Source organism: Arachis hypogaea, chromosome 19 (genome assembly GCF_003086295.3).
Source record: "Arachis hypogaea cultivar Tifrunner chromosome 19, arahy.Tifrunner.gnm2.J5K5, whole genome shotgun sequence".
NCBI lineage: Eukaryota > Viridiplantae > Streptophyta > Magnoliopsida > Fabales > Fabaceae > Arachis > Arachis hypogaea.
Window position 1 is genome coordinate 9,984,671 of NC_092054.1, and position 17,594 is coordinate 10,002,264.

Below are 17,594 nucleotides of genomic sequence, written 5' to 3' on the forward strand. Positions count from 1 at the left end.
AATGCAAGGAAGGTGCTGGGTGACTTTACTGCACCTACTCCCGACTTCTATGGGAGAAGCATCTCTATCCCTGCCATTGGAGCAAACAACTTTGAGCTTAAGCCTCAATTAGTTTCTCTGATGCAATAGAATTACAAGTTTCATGGACTTCCATTAGAAGATCCTCATCAGTTTTTAGCTGAATTCTCGCAAATCTGTGATACTGTCAAGACCAATGGGGTTGACCCTGAGGTCTATAGACTTACGCTATTCCCTTTTTTTGTAAGAGACAGAGCTAGGATATGGTTGGATTCACAACCTAAGGAAAGCCTAAACTCTTGGGAAAAGCTAGTCAATGCCTTCTTGGCAAAGTTCTTTCCACCTCAAAAATTGAGTAAGCTTAGAGTGGAAGTCCAAACCTTCAGACAGAAGGAAGGTGAATCCCTCTATGAAGCTTGGGAAAGATACAAACAATTGATCAGAAAGTGTCCTTCTGACATGCTTTCTGAATGGAGCATCATAGGTATCTTCTATGATGGTCTGTCTGAACTGTCCAAAATGTCATTGGACAGCTCTGCTGGAGGATCTCTTCATCTGAAGAAGACGCCTGCAGAAGCTCAGGAACTCATTGAAATGGTTGCAAATAACCAATTCATGTACACTTCTGAGAGAAATCCTGTGAATAATGGGACAAATCAGAAGAAAGGAGTTCTTGAGATTGATACTCTGAATGCCATATTGGCTCAGAACAAAATATTGACTCAGCAAGTCAATATGATTTCTCAAAGTCTGTCTGGAATGCAAGCTGCACCAGGCAGTACTAAGGACGCTTCATCTGAAGAAGAAGCCTATGATCCTGAGAACCCATCAATGGAAGAGGTGAATTACATGAATGAACCCTATGGAAACACCTACAATCCTTCATGGAGAAACCATCCAAATCTCTCATGGAAGGACCAATAGAGGCCTCAACAAGGCTTCAACAACAACAATGGTGGAAGAAACAGGTTTAGCAATGGCAAGTCTTTTCCATCATCTTCTCAGCAGCAGACAGAGAACTCTAAGCAGAACCACTCTGACTTAGCAACCATGATCTCTTATCTAATTAAAACCACTCAGAGTTTCATGACTGAAACAAGGTCCTCCATTAGAAATTTGGAGGCACAAGTGGGTCAGCTGAGCAAGAAAGTTACTGAACTCCCTCCTAGTACTCTTGCAAGCAATACAGAAGAGAACCCAAAAGGAGAGTGCAAGGCCATAAACACAATCAACATGGCCAAATTTGGAGAGGAGGAAGAGGCAGTGATCACCACTGAGGAAGACCTCAATGGACGTCCACTGGCCTCCAATGAGTTTCCTAATGAGGAACCATGGGAATCTGAGGCTCACACTAAGACCATAGAGATTCCATTGGATTTACTTCTGCCATTCATGAGCTCTGATGAGTATTCCTCCTCTGAAGAGGATGAAGATGTCACTGAAGAGCAAGTTGCTAAGTACCTTGGAGCAATCATGAAGCTAAATGACAAGTTATTTGGTAATGAGACTTGGGAGGATGAACTCCCTTTGCTCACCAAAGAACTGGATGACTTGACTAGGCAGAGATTACCTCAAAAGAGACAGGATCCGGGAAAGTTCTCAATACCTTGTACCATAGACACCATGACCTTTGAGAAGGCTCTGTGTGACCTAGGGTCAAGTGTAAACCTCATGCCTCTCTCTGTAATGGAGAAGCTAGGGATCCTTGAGGTACAAGCTGCAAGAATCTCACTAGAGATGGCAGACAATTCAAGAAAACAAGCTTATGAACTTGTAGAGGATGTCTTGGTAAAGGTTGGAGACCACTACATCCCTGCTGATTTCATAGTCCTAGAGACTGGGAAGTGCATGGATGAATCCATCATCCTTGGCAGACCCTTCCTAGCCACAGCAAAGGCTGTGATTGATGTTGACAGAGGAGAATTGATCATTCAAGTGAATGAAGAATCCCTTGTGTTTAAGGCTCAAGGATATCCCTCTGTAACCATGGAGAGGAAGCATGAAGAGCTTCTCTCAAAACAGAGTCAAACAGAGCCCCCACAGTCAAACTCTAAGTTTGGTGTTGGGAGGCCACAACCAAACTCTAAGTTTAGTGTTGAACCCCCACATTCAAACTTTAAGTTTGGTGTTGGGAGGTTTCAACATTGCTCTGAACATCTGTGAGGCTCCATGAGAGCCCACTGTCAAGCTACTGACATTAAAGAAGCGCTTGTTGGGAGGCAACCCAATGTTATATCTATCTATTTTTCATTGTTATTTTATGTTTTCTGTAGGTTGATGATCATGTGAAGTCACAAAAATAATTGAAAAAGCAAAAACAGAATGAAAAACAGAAAAAAATAGCACACCCTGGAGAAAAAGTTTGCTGGCGTTTAAACGCCAGTAAGGGCAGCAAATGGGCGTTTAACGCCCAGTCTGGCACCATTCTGGGCGTTTAACGCCAGAAAGGGGCACCAGACTGGCGTTTAACACCAGGAATGGGCAAGGAGCTGGCGTTAAACGCCAGAAAAGGGTAGCAGCCCGGCGTTTAACGCCAGAATTGGCAGAAATGGCATTTTCGCACGCCATTCGGTGCAGGAATGAGCTATCCTTGACACCTCAGGATCTGTGGACCCCACAGGATCCCCACCTACCCCACCACTCTCTCTCTTCTTCACCAATTCACCAATCACCTCAATACCTCTTCTCCCCCTTGGCCGAACCACAAAGCCTCCTCCATCTCCTCCATTTTTCTTCTTGTTCTACTCTTCTCTTTCTTCTTTTGCTTGAGGACGAGCAAACCTTCTAAGTTTGGTGTGGTAAAAGCGTTGCTTTTTGTTTTTCCATAACCATTTATGGCACCTAAGGCCGGAGAAACCTCTAGAAAGAGGAAAGGGAAGGCAAAAGCTTCCACCTCCGAGTCATGGGAGATGGAGAGATTCCTCTCAAGGGTGCATCAAGACCACTTCTATGAAGTTGTGGCCATGAAGAAGGTGATCCCCGAGGTCCCTTTCAAACTCAAAAAGAGTGAATATCCGGAAATCCGACATGAGATCCGAAGAAGAGGTTGGGAAATTCTTACCAACCCCATTCAACAAGTCGGGAACTTAATGGTTCAAGAGTTCTATGCCAATGCATGGATCACCAAGAACCATGATCAAAGTGTGAACCCGGACCCAAAGAATTGGCTTACAATGGTTCTTAGACTTTTGTCCGAAAAATGTAAGGTTGGCATTCAAATTGCCCATGATGCAAGGAGATGAACACCCCTACACTAGAAGGGTCAACTTTGATAAAAGGTTGGACCAAGTCCTCATAGACATTTGTGAAGAGGGCGCTCAATGGAAGAGAGATTCAAGAGGAAAGCCGGTTCATTTAAGAAGGCATGACCTCAAGCCCGTGGCTAGGGGATGGTTGGAGTTTATCCAACGTTCAATCATTCCCACTAGTAACCGGTCCGAAGCTACTATAGACCGGGCCATCATGATTCATAGCATCATGATTGGAGAGGAAGTAGAAGCTCATGAGGTTATATCCCAAGAACTCTATAAGGTGGCGGACAAGTCCTCTACCTCGGCAAGGTTAGCCTTCCCTAATCTCATTTGTCACCTCTGTAATTCAGTTGGAATTAACATAGAGAGAGACATCCTCATTGATGAGGACAAGCCCATCACTAAGAAAAGGATGGAGCAAACAAGAGATCCCACTCATGGACATGAGCATGAGGAAATTCCTCATCATGAAATCCCTGAGATACCTCAAGGGATACACTTTCCCCCCACAAAATCATTGGGAGAAAATCAACACCTCCCTAGGAGAATTGAGTTCCAACATGGGACAACTAAGGGTGGAGCACCAAAAACATTCCATTCTCCTCCATGAAAATAGAGAAGATCACAAAATCATGAGAGAGGAGCAACAAAGGCAAGGAAGAGACATTGAGAAGCTCAAGAACTCCATAAGATCTTCAAGAGGAAGAACAAGCCGCCATCACTAAGGTGGACCCGTTCTTTAATCTCCTTGTTCTTTAATTTCCTGTTTTTCGAATTTTTTATGCTTATGTTTATCTATGTTTGTGTCTTATGATCATTAGTGTCTTAGTGTCTATGCCTTAAAGCTATGAGTGTCCTATGAATCCATCGTCTTTCTTAAATGAAAAATGTTTTTAATTGAAAAAGAAAAAGAAGTGCATGAATTTCAAATTTTAAAACAGTTTAATTATCTTGATGTGGTGGCAATGCTATTGTTTTTCTGAATGAATGCTTGAACAGTGCATATTTTTGAATCTGACTGTTTATGAATGTTAAAACTGTTGGCTCCTGAAAGAATGAAAGGAAAAGGAGAAATGTTATCTGATGATCTGAAAAATCATAAAATTGATTCTTGAAGCAAGAAAAAGCAGTGAAAAGCTTGCAGAAAAAAAAAGATATATGCGAAAAAAAAAAAAGAGAAAAAGCAAGCAAAAAAAGCCAATACCCCTTTAAACCAAAAGGCAAGGGTGATAAAAAGGATCCAAGACTTTGAGCATCAGTGGATAGGAGGGCCCACAGGAATAAAAACCTGGCCTAAACGGCTAAAACAAGCTGTCCCTAACCATGTGCTTGTGGCGTGAAGGTGTCAAGTGAAAACTTGAGACTGAGCGGTTAAAGTCGAGGTCCAAAGCAAAAAGAAGAGTGTGCTTAAGAACCCTGAACACCTCTAATTGGGGACTCTAGCAAAGCTGAGTCACAATCTAAAAAGGTTCACCCAGTTATGTGTCTGTGGCATTTATGTATCTGATTCTAATACTGGAAAACAAAGTGCTTAGGGCCACGGCCAAGACTCATAAAGTAGCTGTGTTCAAGAATCAACATACTTAACTAGGAGAGTCAGTAACACTATCTGGATTCTGAGTTCCTATAGATGCCAATCATTCTGAACTTCAAAGGATAAAGTGAGATGCCAAAACTGTTCAGAAGCAAAAAGCTAAAAACCCCGCTCATCTAATTAATACTGATCTTCATAGATGTTTTTGGAATTCATTGTATATTCTCTTCTTTTTATCCTGTTTTATTTTCAGTTGCTTGGGGACAAGCAACAATTTAAGTATGGTGTTGTGATGAGCGGATAATTTATACGCTTTTTGGCATTGATTTTAGTATGTTTTTAGCATGTTTTAGTTAGTTTTTATTTAAAATTCACTTTTCTGGACTTTACTATGAGTTTGTGTATTTTTCTATGATTTCAGGTATTTTTTGGCTGAAATTGAGGGACCTAAGCAAAAATCTGATTCAGAGGCTAAAAAGGACTGCAGATGCTGTTGGATTCTGACCTCCATGCACTCGAAGTGGATTTTCTGGAGCTACAGAAGCCCAATTGGCGCGCTCTCAATTGCGTTGGAAAGTAGACATCCAGGGCTTTCCAGCAATATATAATAGTCCATACTTTTCCCAAGATTTGATGGCCCAAACCGGCGTTCAAAGTCAGCATCAGAATTCCCAGCGTTAAACGCCGGAACTGGCACCAAAGTGGGAGTTAAACGCCCAAACTGGCACAAAAGCTGGCGTTTAACTCCAAAAAAAGTCTCTACACGAAAATGCTCAGCCCAAGCACACACTAAGTGGGATAAATAGGACCTTTTGCTATTGTATTTGGAGTCTAATCTTTGAGTAGTTCTATGCTACCTTAGATCACGTTTTGGGGCTGGCCTCATGGCCATGCCTAGACCATGTTCTTATGTATTTTCAACGGTGGAGTTTCTACACACCATAGATTAAGGTGTGGAGCTCTGCTGCACCTCGAGTATCAATGCAATTACTATTGTTCTTCTATTCAATTCAGCTTGTTCTTGTTCTAAGATATCACTTGTTCTTCAACTTGATGAATGTGATGATCCGTGACACTCATCATCATTCTCACCTATGAACGTGTGCTTGACAACCACCTCTGTTCTACCTTCGATTGAGTGTTTATCTCTTGGATTCCTTAATCAGAATCTTCGTGGTATAAGCTAGAATTGATGGCGGCATTCTTGAGAATCCAGAAGGTCTAAACCTTGTCTGTGGTATTCTGAGTATGATTCAAGGATTGAATGACTGTGACGAGCTTCAAACTCGTGATTGTGGGGCGTTAGTGACAGACGCAAAAGAATCACTAGATTCTATTCCGACATGATCGAGAACCGACAGATGAATAGCCGTGCTGTGACAGAGTGCGTTGAACATTTTCACTGAGAGGACGGGATTGTAGCCACTGACAATGGTGATGCCCAACATATAGCTTGCCATGGAAAGGAGTAAGAAGGATTGGATGAAGACAGTAGGAAAGCAGAGAGACGGAAGGGACAAAGCATCTTCATACGCTTATCTGAAATTCTCACCAATGAATTACATAAGTATCTCTATCTTTATTTTATGTTTTATTTATCTTTTAATCATTCATCATCCATAACCATTTGAATCCGCCTGACTGAGATTTACAAGATGACCATAGCTTGCTTCATACCAACAATCTCCGTGGGATCGACCCTTACTCACGTAAGGTTTATTACTTGGACGACCCAGTGCACTTGCTGGTTAGTTGTGCGAAGTTGTGATAAAGAGTTAAGATTACAATTGTGCGTACCATGTTGATGGCACCATTGATGATCACAATTTCGTGCACCAGCAAGTAATCACAACCAGAGAAGAAGATAAGTCACAAACCAAGAATTCCAACATTAAACACATCATGCTTGTTTATTAAGTTCAATGAACATCATACCCAAAAGAATGGTCAATGGATTAGCTTAAGCCAAAAATGAAGGTTAGTAAGGTAAGAAAAGTTAGAAGTTAGAAAATCTAGTTCAAAGGTTAGGGGTATGATGGTCATTGTCTCAATCAAGAAAAGTTCACAAAGCAAAGAAAACAAGCATGCTCACAATCATGAGGGAAGTGCAGTCATTGATGATGAAATATGCAGAAGCAATTAATTGAAAGCAAGTCATCAATCAATGCCATTGTCATTAGGTTTGTAATAATTGGTGTAAGTATATGGAATATGCACTATGTGTAACAAAGAGCGAGTTGAAACAATTTAAATCAAGAATATCACACTAGTGAGAATCACTAATTATTGAAAATGAATGAGCCTTTTAGAGAGGTTGCAGGTTAAAGTCAAATGTAAAGTTTAGTTCGAATCAAAAAGCATTTGACTTATTTTGAAGAGTGAAGCCTCAAAAAGGTTCAAATGAGTGAGGTGAGGGCTACTTGACATAGAAAACCGCTAAATAATTCCTCAACTACTCTTTTCCAATGCACATCAACAGGAATCAAATTGGACACGGGGATGCTAACCAAGTAACCCAAGAATTGAACTTGGTGAGGTTAGGTAACCTTAATTGTGGAAATTGCAAGTTCAATTCTAGGTAACAAGTTGGAAACAAGCAGTTTATAAAAATTTGGGTAGCATCCCGACAGTAAATTGGACGTTCCCAGATGACAAATAGCAGTAAAATGCAAGTATATGAATCCAAAAGAATTTGCAACAACATGAAAAGCAAGGATTGCATATATGCAGCAGTAAACTTAAGTTCACAAGCAGAATTCAGCAGGCAGCAATGAAATAGCAGCAAAGCAATATCAACATGGAAACAGAACAACTCATCAACCATCACTCAACAAACAAAGAATATTCATTTCAAACAGATAAACACAAACGGAGCAATTATCAGGCCTAGGATCATCTAACCACAACCTTGCTACCTAACAACCTAGGATCAACTAAAACATGCATATCTAACTAGCCTAGCAATCAAATGTAATCCACTTCTAACTAATGTAAACAACTCAAATAATGGAAAAGAAAGTAGAGACGCAGAGCAGGAACAGAGGTGAGGATAGGGAACCTGGGGTGTAGCAAAACAGAACGGGAAAGAAGAGAGGGGGCAGGAATAGTGTCGCCCAAAATGGTGGTGGCGCGGCGGTCTCACAGCGGCGTTGGCGGTTATGGGAGGAGCGAAGGGGCCGAGGAGGTGGTGAGAGAAGTGAGAATGAGGGGCGAGGGAGAGAGAAAGAGCGAGAGAAGAAGAGAGAGGGGGAGACGGAGATGATGGTGGCGACGGCGGTGGTCGCAGCGGTGCTCGGCGGCTGTTGCAGAGAGGAGTGAAGGTTGAGGGTGAGACGAAGAGGGAGAGACGTTGGGGTGAGGGGGTGCGCGAGTGCGCTGTGTTCATCGCGTGGTTAGGGTTTAATTAATTTGAATCCATGTGTGCGCGCACGGTGCGTGTCCGCACGGATGGATGAAAATGGGGGTATACGCGGAAGCGTCTTGTGTGCGTTTGCGTGGGTGGAAAAATGAATGAGTGGCGCGGTAGCGTCAGATGTGCTTTCGCGTAGATGAGGGGCGTAGGCATGGGCGCGGACGCGTACAGTGCGCGTCTGCGTCTAGTGAGTTGGGCTAGGGGCTTAATGCTGGCCCAGGTGCAGCACAACTCTCGGGTTGGTGGCCTGGAAAATGTTTTAGTGGATCGGCGCATACGCGGCATGTGCGCGGGCGCGCGTATTTGCAAAATATGGATATCGACACGTATGCACGCAGTGCGCGCATGCGTGCAAGCGGTTATGTCATTGGCCCAATGTTGGCGTGAGAGTGGCCCAACTCTCTGAAAAAAGTATGGGCCTGCATATGCGTATGGACGCGCACGCGCACAACGTGCGTACGCGTCCTTGACACTTTTTTTTTCAGGAAAAGCAAAAACAGCTCAAAATACCCCCAACACTACCTACAGCTCAGAATCAATCAAAATTGTAAGGATACAAAAATCTTTTTGGCTTTTTGAGAATCTTCAAATAAAAGCAAGGGTTACTTGCTCCACAAGCAACCTACAACCAACTTATTGAAACAAGTATATAGAAAGAAAACTACCTACAATGGTAACTCAATTCACTTATTAATCAAAGCTACAAGAGAGTGGAAAGAGTTTACTATGGTGGGGTGTCTCCCACCTAGTACTTTTAGTTTAAGTCCTTAATTTGGACATTTGGGAAGCTCTTTGTCATGGTGGCTTATGCTTGTACTCATCCTTGAATCTCCAAGGATCTTTACTCCTCAAATGGTTGACAGAAGTTCCAACCATCTTCACCAAGTTTGGATGGAGTTTCACCCAAGATATGAGCTCCCATAGTTGGTCTTCGTGCTTTGAACCGGGGTCCCATATCTTATTCTCGCACCCGTCTTCTGGTTGATCTTCATGAATTGTCCGTTCGGGTGGTTGACAAATAGAATTCTCTCTAGCACACCAAGTCTTCTCCCTAGACCCATGTAAAGTAGCATTCATCCAATCATGGTCCCTGTGCTTTGAAGCCTTGACCTCAATGAGCCTAATTCCCAACCTCCAACCACTACACAACTCCTTTTTACCCTTAACTCTACAAAGAGCTCTAAGTTGTCCATCCGTTTCAATCAAGCCATATTCAAGTGAGAAAGTAAAGCTTAGGTTTGAAGATTTTACCCACTTGAATGTCGTGTTGGATGGTGACTTAGGGAGGAAAACCTCCCCACACTTAGATAATGCAAGGTCGACTTCCTTATGCTCTTCTTCGAGTATTTCCACCTCTTGACAACTTCTTTTATCTTCTTCTTGCTTGTTGACTTCTTTCAATTCCTCCTCATCATCAATCGAGTCAAATTTAGGGGGTTGTGTGAAATCTACTTCCATATCATCTTTACATTCAATGGAAGAGTCTTCAATGAGATTACCAACATCATTTGGTGTTGAGTTGTCTTCAATAGCTTCAATTTCATGTCCCATGTGAGAGGATTCAATTATTGATAAGAAATCATTGATGATTGAGTCCATCTCTTGATCAACCTTTTTCATATTCTTCAATCTTTATATGCTCCGGAGGTTGTTGAGACTTCCATGGTGGTTCCGCATCTCCTAGATCTTTAACCACTTCTTCCTTTTCTTCAATGACCCTAGGCGTCTCCAATTGTTCCAACACAAAGCTCAACTCTTCCTTCTTCTCCACCGGATTTTCCAATCTCTCTTTCATGCTTTGCTCATCTTTTGATTTCTCACATGTGGCCACGGAAGCACCTTGAGTGTTCAAACATTGGTAGGCTAAAGAGTGCACTACCTTAGTCAAATTAGTCACAAACTTTAGGGTGTTCCTTTGCATATCCTCTTGTCCTTGAAGTAGCAAGGTGAGAGAATCATTTATTGGGGTTTGGGATGGATAAAAAGGTTCATTATTTTGGACAAAGGGTTCATAGTGGGAAGGCGGTTCTTCTTGGTAGGAGTATGGAGATGATATATATTGAGGTGGTTCTTCATAATAGTCATGATAAGGTTGTAGTGGTTCTAAAGGTTCTTGCTCATAATGGTCACAAGGATATGGTATGGGTGATTGGTCATACAATGGATGTGGGTCACAAGAAGGTGCTTGGTAAAAATGGGCTTGTGAGCATGGTTGATAGTCTTGCTGAGGATAAGGTTCATAGGCATGTGGTGGTAGTACTTGATTATCACAAAAAGAGTCACCATAGCCGCCAAATTGACATGCATTTGGATGGTGGTTATACCTATAAGCATCCGAAGGTTGTTGCCAATAGGAGTGATCAATCCCTTGAGGCTCCTCCCATCTTGAAGTGTTCCATCCTTGGTACATGTTGTCATTAAAGTCCACATTTCCTACAACACAGTGAGAATCAAACTCATAGCCAAAGTGAGAATTCATAGTGGAAAAGCAAAATAATACTAACAAAAACTAGAAAACAAGCAATTGACAAACCTATTCACAATATTCACATATATACAAGAACCAATAACATAACACCATTGCAAATTCCCCGGCAACGGCGCCATTTTGATGATCGGATTTTTGACGGGTTAGAATTTCACTAATGAAATCTCGTTGCAAGTATAGTCTCTAAACCAACAATAATCCTTTCATACAAAAATTTGTTTGTCACAAGTACAAACCCCTAAAATCTATAAACTGAAGTATTTAAACCTCGGGTTGTTCTCCCTAGGAATTGCAATAAAGTGTCCTTGTCATTGGTTATGAGGTGTGTTTTGGGGTTTTTGAGGTTTTAGACAAGAAATATAAATGGCAAAGAAAATAAACTAACAACTAACAAAGCTCTTGGCAAGATATGAGAACTAGAAATCCTATCCTAGTTATCCTCCTCAATTGTGACCACAAATTGTCTATTGCTACCACTTAGTTAACCTCTAACCATGGAGGAAAGTCAAGTGGATGAATCAACTTGATTCCACAAGTCCTAGCCGACTCCCAAGGGAAAGACTAGCTTTAGTGGTATCCAAATCAATTAGCAACTTCTCATTATCAATCAACAAAGGAATTAGATAACTCAAGCGTCACTAATTACTCCACCTAGGCCAAGAGGAATAAAATCTATACTAAAATCCAACCAAGCATTTCATCAAACACTTGGAAGGCATAAAAGGAAAGCAAAGTAAATTGGCAACAGCAATGGAATCTAACAACAATTATTGCAAGGAATTAATAACAACAATCAAAAGAAACACAATTACCATGAATTACCTCAAATTGAATTGAAAGAAAATAGAATGAACAAAAGTAGATCTACATCAAAGCATAGAAACAACATAAAGGAAATTGCAACAAAAGAATATAAGAATTATGAATGTCACAACAAAGGATTGAAGAGTAGAAGTAGATGAAAGCATGAATTAAAACCTAGATCTAAGATTATTGACCTAAACCTAATCCTACTCCTAATCCTAGAGAGAAGTGAGAGCTTCTCTCTCTAAAAACTAAACTAAAACTAAGCCTAAAGTGTAGTGTGTGTTCTCTGATGAGTGAGTGATGCCTCCCCCTTCATTCCTTGATCTATTTAGCCTTTTCCCGCCAAAAACTCAGCTCCAAATGGGGCCAGAAACCCTCCAAAATCGCCAGGCACGTGTTTGACTAAAGGAATCATGTGCGGCCTTTGGCGCATACGCGCACAACGCGCCCCTAGAGCTTTTCACAATCCACGCGGAGCGCACCGTGCGCGCGCGCGTCCATGGGCTTTCTCCAAATCTTTGGCTTTTCATGATTTCTCCACTTTGTATGCTTTCCTTTCACTCCTTTGATCCTTTCCTAGCCCTTTTCAATCTGAAATCACTAGCAAACACATCAAAGCATCTAGTGGAATCAAAGGAAGATTAAAACTATCAAATTAAAGGTCTACAAAGTATGTTTTCACATTTAAGCACTAATAAGGAGACAATCACAAAACTATGCTAATTCATTGAATAAATGTGAGGAAAGGTTATCAAAATGCTCTAAATTCAATACAAGATTAACCCTAAAAAGGGGGTTTATCAGAGAGCGAAGGAGAGAGAGGGAGAGAAAGAGAGAGAGGGGGAGAGAAGGAGAGAGAGACAAAGAGAGAAGGAAAGAAAGAGAGAGAGGGGGAGAGCAAAGTAGAGAGTGGGAGAGAAGGAGAGAGAGACAAGAGAGAAAGGCAAGGTGGAGAAAAAGGGAGAGAGAGAGAGAGAGAGAGAGAGAAGGGAGGGAGAGAGAGAGAGAGAAAGAGAAGGGGAAAGAGAGAGATAGGGGAGAGAGAGGAGGATAGAAAGAGGGAGAGGAAGAGAGTGAGATAGAGAGAGAGAGAGAGAAGAAGAGAGAGAGGGGAAGGAAGGGGGAGAGAGAGAGAGGGAAAAAGAAGAGAGGAAAAGGGAGAGAGAGAAATAGAGAGAGAGGAGGGAGAGAAAGAGGGGAAGGAGAGAGAGGAGGAGGAGGAGAAAGAAGAGAAGGAGAGAGAGAGAGAGAGAGAGAGAGAGAGAGAGAGGAAGGAGAGAAGGAGAGAGAGAACAGAGAAGGAAAAGAGAGAGAGAGAAAGAGAGAGAGAGAGAGAGAGAGAGAGAGAGAGAGAAGGGAGACAGAACAGAAAAGGGAAAGAGAGAGAGAGAAGGGAGAGAAAGAGGAGAGAGAGAGAAGAAGAAGAGAAAGAAGGGAGGGAGAGAGAAAGAGAGAAGGAGAGAGAGAGAGTATGTAAAAACTAATTTTGGAGTTTGAATAAAACCAGTTTTAATTAGGTTTTGATTTTAATTTGGTTTTAGTTTTGGTTAACCGGTTAAAAACCGTTTTTTTAATTTAGTTTTAGTTAACCAATTCTAAAAAATATAGATATGATTTTTAAAATTATTTTATTAAATTGGTTAACTAAAATATTGTTATAATTTTTTAACCGGTTAACCATATTTTAGTTTTTTTATGAACACCCCTAGGTACAGTGCTCATGACTAAAGCTTAATATTTTGATTTTGAGATGATTGGTCTTCGAATTTTACAATAAAAGCACTCACCATTGGTGTCTGAAGGTATCTTACTACCTTGTGGTAAGCTCTCAAATGCCTATTTTTTATCTTACTAATTTTTTATCTTATAGATATCTCTATAAAATTTCATGCTATTTAAAAATCATTTGATATATCTATTTCTACCACTATATATAATGTATATATAATGTGAGTTGAAAGGATGTAATTTTGTCCCACGTGAAAGACTCTTTTATCATATGTATTTATAAAAATACCTTGTGCTGTTTATAAAACTTGCACTCAGTTAGAATATAAATATATTGAAAGTCTTCCGCTATATATTGGCATTTCATTCTCTTTTGAAAAATCCTCCTAGGAACTATCCTAATAGTATAAGAGAAGACCTTGTTAAGGAGTTTGTTAGGATCTGTTTGTTGATCAGGTACTCTTATGTTGTTTTCATTTTATTTTAACTCTGTCTCTATTATTATTTTCTGCTCAGATACAAAATATCCTATCTTAGTTTCTTTCTTTAGTTTGTGTCTCCATGATCTATCCAAACTTTTCAGTATCATTCATTTTTTCGTCATTGTCAAATGGAGTGCTTCTGGTTGTTGTAAACACTGTGGTTTTGTTAATATTTGGAGTAAAATTTGAATTTGTTTGCATTTCAGGATGGTGTTAAGCCAATATAAGTTGCGATTGCAAGGGGCAATCGTGGAGCTGTTGAGATATTGTTTCCTTGATATCCAAGATTGATATCATTCCTAATTGGACTATTAATGGGATAATTGAGTATATGCAGTCCAAAATTAAGAAGCAACAGGTATTGAAAGTCTTGAGTTTAATTTGCTTAAATTATTTTTAGAAGGCTCAATAATAACAGTCTTCATGGTGAATTGTCATATTATTGGCTAATATAGCACAGCTTGCTTTATATATTTGCAACAATCAATGCATGACCTTGCTAGAATGGTTAAACTTAAACAGTTGCTTTACCTTGAGCATTGAGTATGATTTATATATTTGCAACAATCAATGCATGACCTTGCTGGAATGGTTAAACTTAAACAGTTGCTTTACCTTGAGCATTGAGTATGATGGGCAAATTACATTTGTTTAATTTTTAAGTTAAATGTCCTTTTTTTTTGCTTGAATATGTTTGATTAATTTTTAATTACAGTTTGAAGTCTCCTCTTCTTCTATTCAGGAGCTTATGGAATAAATTTTTTAACATTGAACAACTTGTCTATTGAACAATGTGACAACATGAAACCATTCAGAGAAGAAATCATAGATGAACAAACAAAGCCTGCCCTCTTTCCTAAAACAGTAATAACAATACCTTTAAAGTCTTATTTCTATTGTTATTTCATAATAGCATAAGAAAAATAAATTAGAATAAAATAAAATTGATTAGATTTAATGGGCATGATTGTGAATTAAACTCTTTTACATTATCATCAAATAAAAATATAATGTCTCTGAGGTTTGATAGAAGATTATGGGTCTATATATATAATATATATATATATGTTTTATTATTAATTACTAGTGACATGTTTTGTTTATTCCTTTTTGGATTTAACCTTTAACCATTGAAAAAAAAATCAAATAAAATATTTTTCATGATCGGATAAGTTAAGATATGGTCACAACTAAACCCCAATTAAAATAGCGTAGAATACGTGCATAAATTTGCATTTTGATATATTTAACTTTATGCATGCTAATAAATTAATTTTTCTGTCATGATTTATTCCATTGTAGGTACTGAACAATTTGAAGTCAATTCAAATTGAGTCGAGACATGCAACGTCATCGACTAACTATGATTATCGAAGGGATAATCTAGAAGAGCTTCAATTATCTAGACTGAAGGATACTAAAATTCTGTATTCTTTCCTTTATAGCAATTCTAATATGAAGAATCTATGCTTGAATAATGGTTCTTTTCGAGAATTGGTGCCTCTTGAAAGGCTTGCTAAGATTGAAAGCTTAGGAGTTGTTCCACATCTGAAAAGCTTGAAGCTAACAGATCTACCTTATCACACACACCACACCCACACACACATAAAATCTCCTTTTTCTTGGTCAAGTTTGCACTAGATGAGACTCGAACTTGAGACCTCTTAATAAGAAAGGAGAACATATGTCACTTGAGCTAAAACTCATTGGCAGATATACCTTATCTTAAGAACATTGGCTTTGAAAGAGACCCAATTCTTCAAATGATAAAGTCATTGGTTTTTCAAAGAAAGAGCTCCTGGATGGAACTTTTGGATGGGCTTAATATCTTATTTTTGCTGTAAATAATTAAAATAATTTCTGTTTATTTTGTTCTTCATACTTTCAAAAACTAATTGAATGAAAAATTTTCTGCTGGATCTTTATTTCAAGGTGAACTTGAGTTGCCATTTCTAGCACTTCTCTTGGTCATTCTTTCCCCTTATGAGGTCATAAGATTTAGGTAAGCAAATCCATCTTTTTGGGTTTTGAGTTCATTAAGCCATTGCCTCTTTTTCATAAAACGATTCAATGTTATTGTCTTTGTTAGGGACACAAAAGGAGTGGCTATCATTTCATTATTGATTGCAGTGTATTTGGCTTACCAGCATTTCTCAAGAACAAGTTTACAGAAATCACTTGATCAAGGTTCAATTGTTGCCACCATAGCTGTTGTTTGTATCACTATTGCATCTTTGTTGCTTCTGATCTGAGTTGCTTTAGAATGTAGACTCATAATATGTTGTACATAATAATGTCCGACTGTGGTGATTATTGTATAATATATCATATCTGAATTTTGTACTTTTTTCACTAATTCTTGCTGATTCAAATAAAGAGGTTAGCTTTGTTTTGTGATAAAAATTGGCATTCAGAGAATGATTTTATATAGAGAGTTATGTCTTATATTGAGAAATTGTGTTATAAAAAATTTAGTTTTTAAATTTTGATATTAAAAAATAAAATTTTAATTTGAGAATATGTAAATGAGATGAGATTAATGAATGATTTGAAATTAAAAATAGATAAATAATTACAGGGTTTGTGAAGGTTTAAAAATCTCACAAAATAGTTAATTTTGTTAAATTAAAAATTAATTTGTGCGGGGTTTTAAACTGTCACAAAAGTAATTTAAAACCGTCACAAAAACTTAATATAAAACTCTCACTAAACACACAAAAACTCCCCACTGAATAGGTTGTGGAGGTTTTTAAAAATCTCCACAAAAGACCTCGTGGCACCTTAAATTTTGGGAGTTTTAGAAACATTCACAAACTATTTGGTGGGGTTATAAACCTCCACAAATAAGAGAAAAAAACTGCCACAAATAAATAAAAACCTTATAGTGTTAACTTGTTCTATTTTTTACGCTTACTTTTTCTGCGTGTTCATAGTTATTTTGAGGGCAACATCAAGTTGAGCCACCGCAATCAATTAGCCATTCTTTTTTCTAAGAAATTTGTATTTAAACTATCATAAAAAAATTACAATTACAAAATTATTATAAAAATTCCTAATAAAAAGAAACATGCGAAATATAAAAAAATCTAAAATTTAACAAAAATAAATTCAAAATTATTTTAAATTTTTAAATATAAAAAAATAAGGCATTCAAAAATATTTAAAAAAGAACATTTGAAAATAAACAAAAGATCTAAAATTATTAAAAAATTTATTTAAAATAAAAAAAATTCAAAACTAGTAAAAAGAATTATCCAAAACAAAAAAGAAGAGCGATACCACCAAATCACAAAGTTTGGATGTGGTAGAACACGACATCCTTCTTTTTCGTTGGCTACTTGGCTGTTCAGTCACAACTAGCGGTGACATGCAGCAACAGCAACGGCGTGCGTGCGTTCGCGAAGAGAAGGCACTGCGACCACAGTGATGAGAGGGGACGTTGCACGTGGGTGCATCGATGGGAAGGCGGTGCATGCGGCATTGGGAGGGGCCGTTGCGTCCATGCGTGCGGCCGTGGGATGGCGATGCGTGCATGTGGTGGTGGTCGGCAGCAACGGCACGTGGTTATATAGAGAGGGGTAAGGGTTTGTGTGATCATTTCTCTTATTGTCAATGAGGTGAAGGTGAAATTAATAAGGTTTGACTCTTTCGGATTTTTTTTTAGAATAAGTATAGGGAGCCAATGGTCTAAGCGTATAATGTGTACAATGGAGGTTTAGGAAGTATTAGAGATATGATCATTAGTGTTACATTGTCCTGTCAGGTTACGCTTTTGGGATGAGCGGTTTCATGATATGGTATTAGAGTTCTAGATCCGAAAGATCAAAAGTTTGATCCTTGGTAAACCCCAAAATCAGCTTAAGCTTTTGGGATA

The 17,594-nt window shown here is 39.0% G+C and overlaps 1 non-coding gene across 1 annotated transcript; it reads right to left on the reverse strand.

The window, feature by feature from the left end:
• Positions 1–375: 375 nt before the first annotated feature.
• On the reverse strand, positions 376–483 carry LOC112781249 (small nucleolar RNA R71). Its single transcript, XR_003192036.1, has one exon. It is a non-coding gene; the product is annotated as a small nucleolar RNA R71 (small nucleolar RNA).
• Between the last annotated feature and the right edge of the window lie 17,111 nt (positions 484–17,594).